This window comes from Mustela nigripes, chromosome 3 (assembly GCF_022355385.1).
Source record: "Mustela nigripes isolate SB6536 chromosome 3, MUSNIG.SB6536, whole genome shotgun sequence".
In the NCBI taxonomy this organism is placed as follows: Eukaryota; Metazoa; Chordata; class Mammalia; order Carnivora; family Mustelidae; genus Mustela; species Mustela nigripes.
The window spans coordinates 69,236,015-69,248,245 of NC_081559.1; positions in this window are offsets into that span (position 1 = coordinate 69,236,015).

Below are 12,231 nucleotides of genomic sequence, written 5' to 3' on the forward strand. Positions count from 1 at the left end.
TGCCTCTGCCTGCCATTCTGTCTGCCTGTTCTCGCTCTCTCTCCCTCCCTCTCTCTCTCTCTCTGATAAATAAATAAAATCTTAAAAAAAAAAAAAAAAAGAGATCTACTAGATCTCCTTAACCCATGGGGCGCCTGGGTGGCTCAATGGATTGAAGTCTCTCCCTTCAGCTCAGGTCATGGTCACATCCAACGTCAAGGGCCAGGGATCGAGCCCTGCATCGGGCTCTCTGCTCAGCAGGAAGCCTGCTTCCTCCTCTCTCTCTGCCTGCCTCTCTGCCTACTTGTGATCTCTATCAAATAAATAAGTAAAATCTTAAAAAAAAAAAAAAATCTCCTTAACCCAGCATTATCAAATGTGTACATACCTTCACATATAATACACATCAAAACATCTTGGAACATGTGCTCCATAAGGAGCAACAAGCCTTTGAAAGTTGCTATTATGCTGATTAAGGAGAAGTACTTTTTGCTGTGTAAAAATCTGATGAAGAGCATTCTCTTCCCTTGCTTTTTAGCTACCGAATGACAAGGATGATTATTTAACAAAGGAAAAAAAGTGAGCACCAACCCTAAGAAAAGCATTGTTCCCACCAGATGTCTCACTACCAAGTTGAAATTTAGAATTAGAATTAAGAGTCTTGGGGCGCCTGGGTGGCTCAGTTGGTTAAGTGTCTGCCTTCAGCCCAGGTCATGATCCCAGGGTCCTGGGATCGAGACCCACATTGGGCTCCCTGTTAATCGGAGAATCTGCTTCTTCTGCTCCCTCTCCCTCTGCTGTTATCCCTGCTTGTACTTGCAATCTCTGTCAAATAAATTTTTAAAAAATCTTAAAAAAAGAAAAAGAATTAAGAGTCTTGTGCTTCATTTTACTCTGAATGTGAATACAGGCAGAATCAAAGATCCCCGAAGAGGGGGATGAAATTTGAAGGCTTTCTTGAGTGACTCTGGAAAATTTTTGAGGACTCTCCCTCTAGAAACTATCTTTGGGATATCCCAATGGTCTACAGGAGAACCTCTGATTAGGATAGACTTTTTTTTTTTTATTATTTTACTCTGTACCTTTATATAAATTAACAGAACTAAATGCTTAACACTTTGGCTTCCTGGCCAACTGAAGCAATAAATAATAGCTCAGGTTGTTGCTCCTTTAGTGGGGAACTAGATTAAAATGACCCAAGTATCAAGGAAAGTAGCACTACTCATATAATCATCTTCAAGATCAAATGATTTTTACTGCTTCTGTTTATATATTCTATAGGAGCTTTTTAGGTTGAGAGAATGAAATTGTTATTAAACTCCTATTGTGTGCCAGATTCTGTATTAGCCACTTTACAATTGGGACCTATTTTACTAACTCTGTAAATATGTATTATTATACCTCTTCTACAGCTAAGGACATCAAGTCCATAAAAGGTTATTTTACTATAGTCTTGTTATTAGGCTATATAAAACCAATTCCATCTGACTCCAGAATTCTTGTACTTTACATTTAAACATGTTTGTCCCACAACTGTCAAATGATGTTTTACACATAGTAAATGATCCAGTCCAACAGCATAGGTAAACGTGTGTATATGTGTGTGTACTGTGTAAACATAAATGTGTGCATATGTGTGTGTATTAGAAAACATGTTCAATATACCAATCAGCTTTGGTAGTCAAGGACAAGCAAGAGCCTGGAAACATTAAGGCTCAGTATTCATGACATGACCAGGACTATCTAAGTTGAAGCAATGATTAAGGTGTTTTGTCTGGGAACAGTTTATTCAGGAACTCCTGGACGCATTGCATTGAACTATTAAATGATGCATATAAGTAGGAAGATGACGTCCCAGAAATGTGTTTCTTTTCATTTCTTCTGTCTTTTAACCTCAGTTCTCATTACAGTCTAAAGGAAAGCATTTTTTTTAAAGATTTTATTTATTTATTTGACAGACAGAGATCACAAGTAGGCAGAGAGGCAGGCAGAGAGAGAGGAGGAAGCAGGCTCCCTGCAGAGCACAGAGTCCCATTCGGGGCTCGATCCCAGGACCCTGAGATCATGACCTGAGCCAAAGGCAGAGGCTTTAACCCACTGAGCCACCCAGGCGCCCCAGGAAAGCATTTTATAAGGATGCTTATAAAGTAAACACTGCCTGACAGACTACCAGGACAACTATTCATTCTAAAACAAATGAACTAAAATAAAATAAAACAAATGAACTTAGTACATCAAGTTGGTGATAGAACCACACAAAAGAACTATTTTAAGTTTTTTTTAACACACAGGACTTTGACTTCATCTATTCCTAGGAATATGAATCCTAAGAACAAAAAAAAGGCAAATTTTGAAGCTCATTTAATAGCCTAGGAAGTAGTAAAAAAAAATTGTTTTATTTTTGCAAATATTTCACAGATCTTATAGAGCAGATAATTATGTTAATGCGTTAGGATCCAAAACTCTCCATGTAAGAGATGAAACAAAAAAAAAAAAAGTCTTGTAATTTTTTACTTACTGAAAGAGCCTAGAAGCAATGACAAACCAGTAGCAATGAACAGGCCTAACTCCAAGACTATACCATGTTTAGTGAGCTGATCCCAGGTCTGAAACAGAAAATATACAAAATGAGCCTGGGGTATCTTCTACTTAAAAGCAAAGAAGTTATCAAAGAATGTTGGGGTCATATCAAAACGACACAAAAGTCAGCTTCCTCTGGGGCTTCCTCTGGCCAAATACAGACCAGTTTAAACATCTGAAAGAAAAAATGATAGCAACTGACTGAAACACATTGAATGTATAAAATCCATGAATTCATAATGATAGGAAAGAGAGAAAGAAACTAAATAAATACACAAGTCACTGGTCACCATTAGAACTCGGGCATTGTATTAGTTTGCTCAGGCGGCCATTACAAAGTATCACAGATTGGGTGGCTTAAACAACAGAAATTTATTTCCTCACCATTCTGGAAGCCAGAAATCCAAGATCAAGGTGTTGGCAAAGTTGATTTCTTCTGAGGACTCTCTCCCTGTCTAGCGGTTGACCACCTCCTCCCAGGGTCCTCGCATGGTCTTCCGTCTGTGTATATCTGTATCTAAAATTCTTCTTCCATTATGGACATTGGGGAGGGTACCTGTACCCTTGGGGCTAATAATACATTATATGTTTATTAAAAAAAAAACAACAAAAAAAAAAACAAAAAACAAAAAACTCTTCTTCCAGGGGCGCCTGGGTGGCTCAGTCAGTTAAGCATCTGCTTTCGACTTGGGACATGATCCCCAGGCCCTGGGATCAGGCCCAACATGGGGCTCCCTGCTCAGCCAGAGGCCTGCTTCTCCCTCTTCCACTCCCCTGCTTGTGTTCCCTCTCTTGCTGTGTCTCTCTCTGTCAAATGAATAAATAAAATATTTTTTTAAATAAATAAATAATAAAATTCTTCTTATGGGTACTCTGGTCATATTGGATTAGGACCTTACCCTAATGAGCTTATTTTACCTTAAGTACTTCTTCAAAGACCTATCTCGGAAAACAGATACTGCGAGTTAGGACTTCAGCATATGACTTGGGCCAGGAGTGGGGGCGGGGTACAGTGGAAGACACATTTTAGTAACAACAGGCATGTGTCCTTACTTGGAAAATTAGAAATTCATGGAGAAGAAAAGAGAATTTGCCTTGCCTGTCTTATACAAACTGTATTTTAGAATCACCAAATAGTCCTAATTGAAGAGATAAAATCACATTAGTCAACGTAAAAGGGATAATAGAATTTGAAACCACTGTTCTGTGGTTTAGGCAGTGCTCATCAATGAAGGCTAAAACTACTTAGGAGACAGTTGATGGCTCACTTTTCCATGTAAACATGAAGCCATTACCATCACTAAAAGCAGGTCAACCAGGCATTTTAAACCTCCGGAAGGGGTGCAATACAAATTACATTGCATTGTCCACGAGATACTCTTGTTAGAGAAGTTAAAAGTGAAGTCTAATTGAAACTATTGAACCTAACTGGAGGGTTCCCTGGAGTGGGGAACACCTACGCTAACTTGTAGAGACTGAGCGAGCTTAAATGAGATGGGAAGAGAGCAAGCCTCAGAGAAATACTAGATAACAATTCACTCAGAGTCACTAGTAAATAGCAGCTAGAGCAGAGCAAGGGGCTCATGGCAGTGGACAGAGACAAGATTATATAACATACTACTGTTATTAATAACATATAGATAACATAAAATATCTCTGACAGAGACAGAGATAAGATCCTCGAGAGACCCACTGCCTGCTAGACATCTCACCACTGTCTGCATCAATTTTTCTGTTCACAATTAGAGTGTAGTAAAGTCCCTGCCAACCAGGAAAAAAATAACCCCAAGAAAGGCCAGATTATGAAATTGTACAAGTCTAGAACAAGCAAACAAAAGAAATGATTTGGCCTAGAGCCATTGCTCACATTTATATAAAACTATACTGCTAAAGAAAGTGCTAAGAGACTCCTTTGTATAGAATTGTTAGCTAAATATAACCACCCAATCAGTTGTGAATACATTGAAATGAGCTATCTTGGGAAAGTACAGAAATGTCACTATTCTTTAATCATGGATTCTGTCTTAGATATGGGGCTTTCGAGCAGATACTTCATGCTGTTTGGAGATTTTTTTTTTTCATTTTAGTGTTCTAATCCACATTATTTTTCTTAAGTGAAAATCTCAGGAATGTGGTACCTATCAAACATAACTGCCTTTGATTGCACTTTATACGTATGCCACAAATATCAACTTTAAGGAAAGTATGATGCAATGAAAAGATCTTTGGCAGGTTGTTTGACAGCATTAAGTCAACCAAAAAACTCAATAAGTAACAAGAAAAAAAATATTTTTCCACAGCAATTTATTATCACATAGGCCACAAATATATCTTGTTATTTGAGTAACACATACCAAAAGAAGAAAGTCTATTTATTGAGACTATGATGAAGCAAGGTTTTGGCTATGTATACATTAGCATTGTATATAAAATAAGACCTTTCTGGTACTTCGTAATATAAAGGTTTCTAGAACAATATTTTTTCATTGAAAATCCTGGTTTTCTCTTGAAAAACTTGAAAATACCGTTTTTCTCTTGAAAAACTCTTGAAACTTGAAATTTTCCTAGTAGTTATAAAATATTTCCCCAAGACATGCAAAAGGGACCATTGCCCATTCTTTTTTGTTTGTTTGTTTTAAGAGAGGGAGGGAGGGGAAGGGGAAAAAGGAGAGGGAGAGAGAATCTCAAGCAGACTCCACACCCATCAAGCACAGAGCCCAACGCAAGGCTCCATCTTACGACTCTGAAATCACGACCTGAGCTGAAATCAAGAGTCTGATGTTAAATCAACCGACCCACCCAGATGCCCCTCCGTGTAATTTTTCAGCTTCAGGTGACATCTGGTTAGTCACTGGGACTGCTAGCAGACCCCAAATAGCCTCTCTCATTTGGCTGGCACTTGGTGCTACCCAGCTGGGGTTGTTGGTGAGGGCACTTTGGTCCTCTCCACAGCCTTTCCAAGTACTTCTGGGTGTCTCCCAGTGTGGCAGCTGGGTTCCAAAAGGGAGTATTTCAGGAGAAGAAGAAGCAGCTGCCTGTTCTCTTAAAGAGTCTATGCCCACAAGACCCAGAATGTCACTCTGTCCACATTCTACTGGTCAGAGCCAGTATGACTTCAAGGAAAAGGACAGAAGCCCATCTCTTGATGTGAAGAGTGGTGAGCATATATGGTATGAACCATCTGAGGAGACAATCTTCAGAGACTAGCTACTACGGACCATCCTTGGGCCATTACAATTCACATCCCTCCCCTGTGCAAAATATACTCACCCTTTTTCAAAAACCCCTAAAAGTCTCCTACTATTATGGTGTCAGGTTAAAGACCAGGATCTTGTCAGCTAAATAGGGTCCAGGAGCACTTTGAGTACTCCTTCAGGTGGGGTCTCTCAGGTACAGCACCTCGGTTGTAAAGACCTTTAAAGGAAAAAGACAAATTATGAGCCCCACATGCATCCAATAGTACAGTGGCAAAACGGGGACAGGATAAGCACGATACCTCCACCCAGATGGGGGTGGGGGATGAGAGGCTTATGGCAGTGACCAGACCACAGCAGTTCTGAAATTCAGCCAAACACATAATGTCATTTCCTGCAGCTCGAAGATCAGAAAGGTTTCCTGATTAAGGCCTACTTCTGCTTGCTGCAAGTAGTTCTTTTAGATTCTCTAGGTCCTTGGTTCTGCCGCAGGGGTCATTCCTTCTTTTCTATGACAAATGGGCCGCCTTTATAGCTGAGTAGCTCTCTCTTCTTTCTTCTTGCCCAGAGGATGCTGGAGGCTCAGAGACCTCTTTCATCACTAAGCTCTCTGTCCCTTCAGTCCATGCTTGCAGAACTTGGCTTAAAAAAAACACTCACTCACACACACACACACTCACACACACACACACACTCAAAACTTAGTGGACTGAGGCCCCTGGGTGGGTTCAGTCAAACTGAGTGACCTACTCCTGATTTTGGCTCAGCTCATGATCTCAGGGTCCAGGAACTGAGCCCCAGTTTGGGCTCCTTGCTTAGTCTGCTTGAGGATTCTCTTCTCTCTCTCTCCCTCTCTAAAATAAGTAAATAAATCTGTTTGGGGTTTTTTTTAGATTTTATTTATTTATTTGTCAGAGAGAGAGAAAGCACAAGCAGGCAGAGTGGCAAGCAGAGGGAGAGAGAGAAGCAGGCTTCCTGCCGAGCAAGGAGCCTGATGTGGGACTTGATCCCAGGATGCTGGGATCATGCCCCGAGCAGAAGGAAGCTGCTTAACCAGTTGAGTCACAGAGGTGTCCCAGTAAATAAATCTTTAAAAAAAGAAAAACAGAAACCACCTTTGTGGGCTTCCTGTGTATCAGATTATAATCTATTGGATAAAAGCCACACCCACAAATCTCTTTGAAACAGACGCCTTCCATCCTGGATTCAGAGTCAGGCATTATGGAACAATGCCTTTAGGGTTCTTGTAAGCCCTTTTGCCTGGCAGAGAAAATTTAAGAGAGGTGTGCTTAAAACTCTCAGAAGCCCTATCGTCTAGCAGGCAGCAATTTGGATTTGATCTTTGCCAGCAAAGTCCTGATTTGAACATTCTCTATTCATATTTCATTATCTGCAGCTAAAAGAAACTAACTGACGCTGGCAATATTCTGCCTGGAAATCTTTTCAGCCATATTCACAAGTACATGAAGCATGTCTTCTACCTTACTTATCACTGCAGTCGACAGTGTTACCAAACTTTCCACTGTTACGTAACAGGAGTTGCCTTTTCTCCAGCATATAATTTTATCACCATCCTTCTGCCTTCTTTTACAGTCTCCCCAAGGCCCTTCTAGCCCTTTTCCCAATGGTCCAAAAGTCAGTGCCACATGTTTTTAGGTCTTTGTAACAGCAGCACCATACTTCCAGATTCTAGTTTCTTAGTTACCTCTTGTTATATATATATTTTTAATTTTATTTATTTACTTGAGAGAGAATGAGTGAGAGAGAGCATGAGAGAGGAGAAGGTCAGAGGGAGAAGCAGACTCCCCAAGGAGCTGGGAGCCTGATGCGGGACTCGATCCTGGAAGTCCGGGATCATGACCTGAGCCAAAGACAGTCGCTCAACCAACTGAGCCACCCAGGTGTCCACCTCTTGTTATATTTTTTAAAACCCCAAAACTTAGTGACTTAAAACAATACCAGTTTTATTATTTCTCATGATTCTGTGAGTTGTCAAAGGTTTGTCTGGGTGGTTCTTCTGGTCTTACTTGGGATCCCTGTGTAACTGCATTAACAGTATTTGGCTCTGGAACATACAGATGCTTCTTTACTCACATTCCTGATGCCTCAGTGTTCCTCCTTGTGGTCTCCCATATGATAGCTCCTACTCCAGGGTCATTCCATGTGGCCTCTCTCTGGTTGAGGAGTCTGGATTTTTCCTTCCTTCCTTCCTTCCCTTTCCTTTTTTCCTTCCTTCCTTTCTTTCTTTCTCTCATTCTCTCTTTCTTTCTTTAAGATTTTATTCATTTATTAGTGAGAGAGAGAGAGAGCACAAGCAGGGGAAGTGGCAGAAGGAGAGGGAGAGGAAGAGGCAGGCTCCCCGCTGAGCAGGGAGCCCAATGCTGGACTTAATCCCAGGACTCTGGGATCATGACTCAAGCTGAAGGCAGATACTTAACCAACTGAGCCACCCAGGCACCCCAGGAGTCTGGATTTCTTACATGATGGCTCAGTACTTCAACATATAGGAAATGAAGTATTGGTTCCATTCATTAAGACCTGAACTTGGAAGTCCCAGAAAGCCAATTCTGCTATGTGCTATTGAACAAAGCAAACCACAGGACTGAAGGGGAAGAGAAATAAACTTTCTGCTATGGACTGAATATTTGTGTTTTCCCCAAATTCATACGTTGAACTCTAATCCCCAGTGTAACAGTATTAGAGGTAGAGCCTTTGGGTGATGACGAGGTCATAAGGATGGAGCTCTCATGAATGGGATTAGTGGCCATATGAGAAGAGGCCCAAGAGCTAGTTGGCCTTTTCCGGTGTGTGAGGAAACAAGAAGTCGACCATTGACAACCTGAGACACGGCCCCCACCAGAATTCGAATTCTGATCTCAGGCCTCCAGCCTCCAGAACTAGGAAAAATCAATTTCTCTATTCAAGCCACTCCATGTATGCTGGTTTATGACACTAGCTCCTTCTAAATATGAGGAACAAAATATGCATTCATGGAGGCGAGGAGTTATGGACGGGCCAATTTTAGAAAACTAACTGCCACAACAGTTCAGTCTAGAGCTGCCTTGTTTGGGGTAAATTATAGGAAGTCTGAGTCCTGACCTCTCTCTTCTTACACATTGGTGCACTTCAGTGTGGGAGCATATCTCAGACCAGACCAAGGAATGCTGGTCTGACCTCAAACCCTGCCTCAGGCCAGCAGGGCAGTTAGTTAGCCCAGACATTAAAAGTTTGCAAATTTCCTCCTTCCTTTTTCTCTTTCCTTCCTTCCTTCCATCTTTTTTTTTTTTTTTTTTTTAAGATGCCATGAATGTGTTTAACTCATCTTGGTATAGAAGAAAATCTTGCTCAAATCAGTGATACCGCCTTTGAGCCAATCACCTACTTTTCTAGAATTATAACATGGTACCTCAACCAGTTACCATTTGTCTCATTTCCCCAAAGCAGTATGACAGAGTGTATCAATTTGCCTCGTATTTCTTACTGGTTGATTCCACTGCTGTCTCTCTAACTCATGGACTATAGACCCAGATTCACCATTAAGATTTTGGCTTGTATAGCAATACTTTTCAAACTATGGGTGTAAATAAGAAATGTTTACTATGTGTAGAAATCTTAAAGTCAAACAAAAAGGAAATATGACCAACTGATTAAAAGATACAATTTTTTAAAATGAGGCCAAAAATAAGTTAGGTAACTTTATATCTTATGGGTGTATAGTAATACTATAAAGTATATTATATAGTAAATATAGTGTACTATGGTATAACAAAGCAAAATAAACTAACCATGGAGCATTAAATTGGAGTAAATGCTTTACTTGTAGCATGCCCTGTGTGTCATACAGACCTTACTTTAATCTGCAGTAGCTGTATTCATCTTATTTTTTTACTGATATAATTCAGATACCATAAAATTCACCTTTTCAAGATATATAACTCAGTGTTTTTAAGTGCAGTTGACCCTTGAACAACTCAGGAGTTAGGGGTGCTGCTCCCCTACCAGTTGGAAATCTGCATATAACTTCTGATTCCTCCCAAACCTAACTACTAATAGTCTGCTTACCAGGAGACTTACCAATAACATAAACACTCAATAACACACATTATATTGTCATATTGTATTACACACCATATTCTTACAATAAAGTAAGCTAGAGAAAATGAAGAAAATCAAGGGCACCTGAGTGGCTCAGTTGGTTAAGTATCTGCCTTTGGATTGGGTCATGATCTCAGGGTCCTAGGATGGAGTCCTGAATCGGGTTCCCTGCTCAGTGAGAGAGCCTGCTTCTCCCTCTCCCTCTGCCTGCTACACCCCTGCCCTTGCTCTCTTTCTGTCAGGTATGAAATTTCTAAAAAAAGAAAATCATAAGAGGGGTGCCTCGGTGGCTCAGTTGATTAAGTGGACGACTCTTGACTTCTACATGGGTCATGATCTCAGGGTCATGAGATTGAGCCCCACGTTGGGCTCTGTGCTCAATGGGGAGTCTTCTCTCTTCCTTGCCCTCTGCCCTTCCCCCACCACGCCCCCGCCCCCTGCACACACACACACACACTCTCTCTCTCTCTCTCTCAAATAAATAAATACATACATCTTTTTTTTTAATTAAAGAAAATTCAAAGAGAAAATACATTTACAGTACTGAGCTGTATTTATCCAAAAAAATCCAGATTTAAGTGGACCTGCAACGTTCATACCTGTCTTGCTCAGGGTCAACTGTATATTCACAACAAACAGCCATCAGTACTAGCTAATTGCAGTACATTTCATCACCCCAAAAAGAAACCCTGTACCTATTAGCAATCATTCCCCATTCCTCCCACCCTCTCCACCCTCATCCCTGGAAACCCCTAATCTACTTTCTGTCTCTGTGAATTTGCCTATTCTGGACATTTGTATGGTTGAATCATATAGCATGTGACTTTTGGTGTTCGGCTTCTGTTACTTAGCATAATGTTTTCAAGGTTCATCTGTGCTGTAGCACACATTAGAACATTATCTGCTTTTATTGCCAAATGATATTCAATTATAGAGACATACCATACCTTATTTATTCATGTATCAGCTGATAGACAACTTGGGTTGTTTTCACTTCTTGGCTATTATGAATAATACTGTGAACATTCATGTTTTGTTTTACTCACTTTAAAGATTTCTATAGAATATCCTCAATAAATAAGGTTAGTGATTTTTCCTTTTTTCTCAGTTTTTATTTTAATATTATAGATAGTTTTATTTTTTTGGAAAAGAAAGCTGTCTAAAAACTGATTTCTGGAGGAAGAAATTAGGGCAATAATGAATAGTTAGATTAAGGGTGGAGTGTGAAGTTAGAAATCACAGGTCCACTTTACTAATCAAACTCATAACTCCAGGAAGATGACAAGAACATAAAAGAGAATTCAAGCTGTTTTTCAGGGATAGGGGGGTTTTATATAACAAAACTTAAATAAAAGTTCTCTTGTTTCAAGATTTACAGGAAGCATAAACCAAATAAAATTGCCTTATTATGAAGATTTAGGCAAAGAATTTTTTCTAGCTAATTATTTAGCATTGCAAGAGGCACAGTGCTTACCTCTCCTGTCCTGTTTCTTGTTTTGAGGGTGTTTTTGTTTTTACATATAATTAATGGTCCCCAGATGTATGTGCCTTTCAGAGCTCTATCTTTTCACTTTCATCTTCCTTAGAGAGCAGAGGTTTCCAATATTTCCCCAAGCCCAAAGTTTAAAAAAAGACCAAACAATAAAGCCATGTTGACAGCACTTTTAGGAAGTTTTCCTTTTAGGTCTAATATCAGATTCTACTATGTAATCTTAGCACATCTCTCCACTCATTAATACTGACTTCAAGACCTTGTCCCTACCTGAAACTGTTCTTCCTCTCAGCTCTTCAGTCAGGAACCTCATGGTTCTCCCCAGCACCACCCATGATGCTCTGGCATTTCATGCCTCCCTGTTCTTAAATGGGCTCTCAGGCCTTACCTCTCCCTTCAGTGTCTTAGGTTATCAGACTTCTAGCCCCTTCCTGGTTCCTCTTCCTTCCTCTTAACTGGATCCCAGAATGTCAGTCACTGCATCCCCCAGCGCTTGGATTCCCTCAGCCTGGGGCTTTGGCCCCATCAACTATGTCAGCCATCTAAGCAGAAAGCAACCCGGTTGGATTTCTCTGTTCTAGGATTACCATCCTCTGAGCCTGACCATGCTGGTGTTTCAGCATGGCCCAGAAATTGTTTTATTCTTTCTATTTACCATATCTACTTCATACCTTTACCATTCTCCTCAAGTCCCAGACTTGATCCACTATTCTCTCAGCAGAAGCTAAACCCAAACCAGAGGTAGCAGGCAGGAACTACTTTCATTCCCCTCCATCTGCAAATGTGTCTGAATCTCTCCGTATCCTTACACCTTTTATCTCCATTGATCACCTTCTCTGGACTCCTTGTACCCTTTTGACTTCTTTTATGAACTTATTCTTGGGGTGCCTG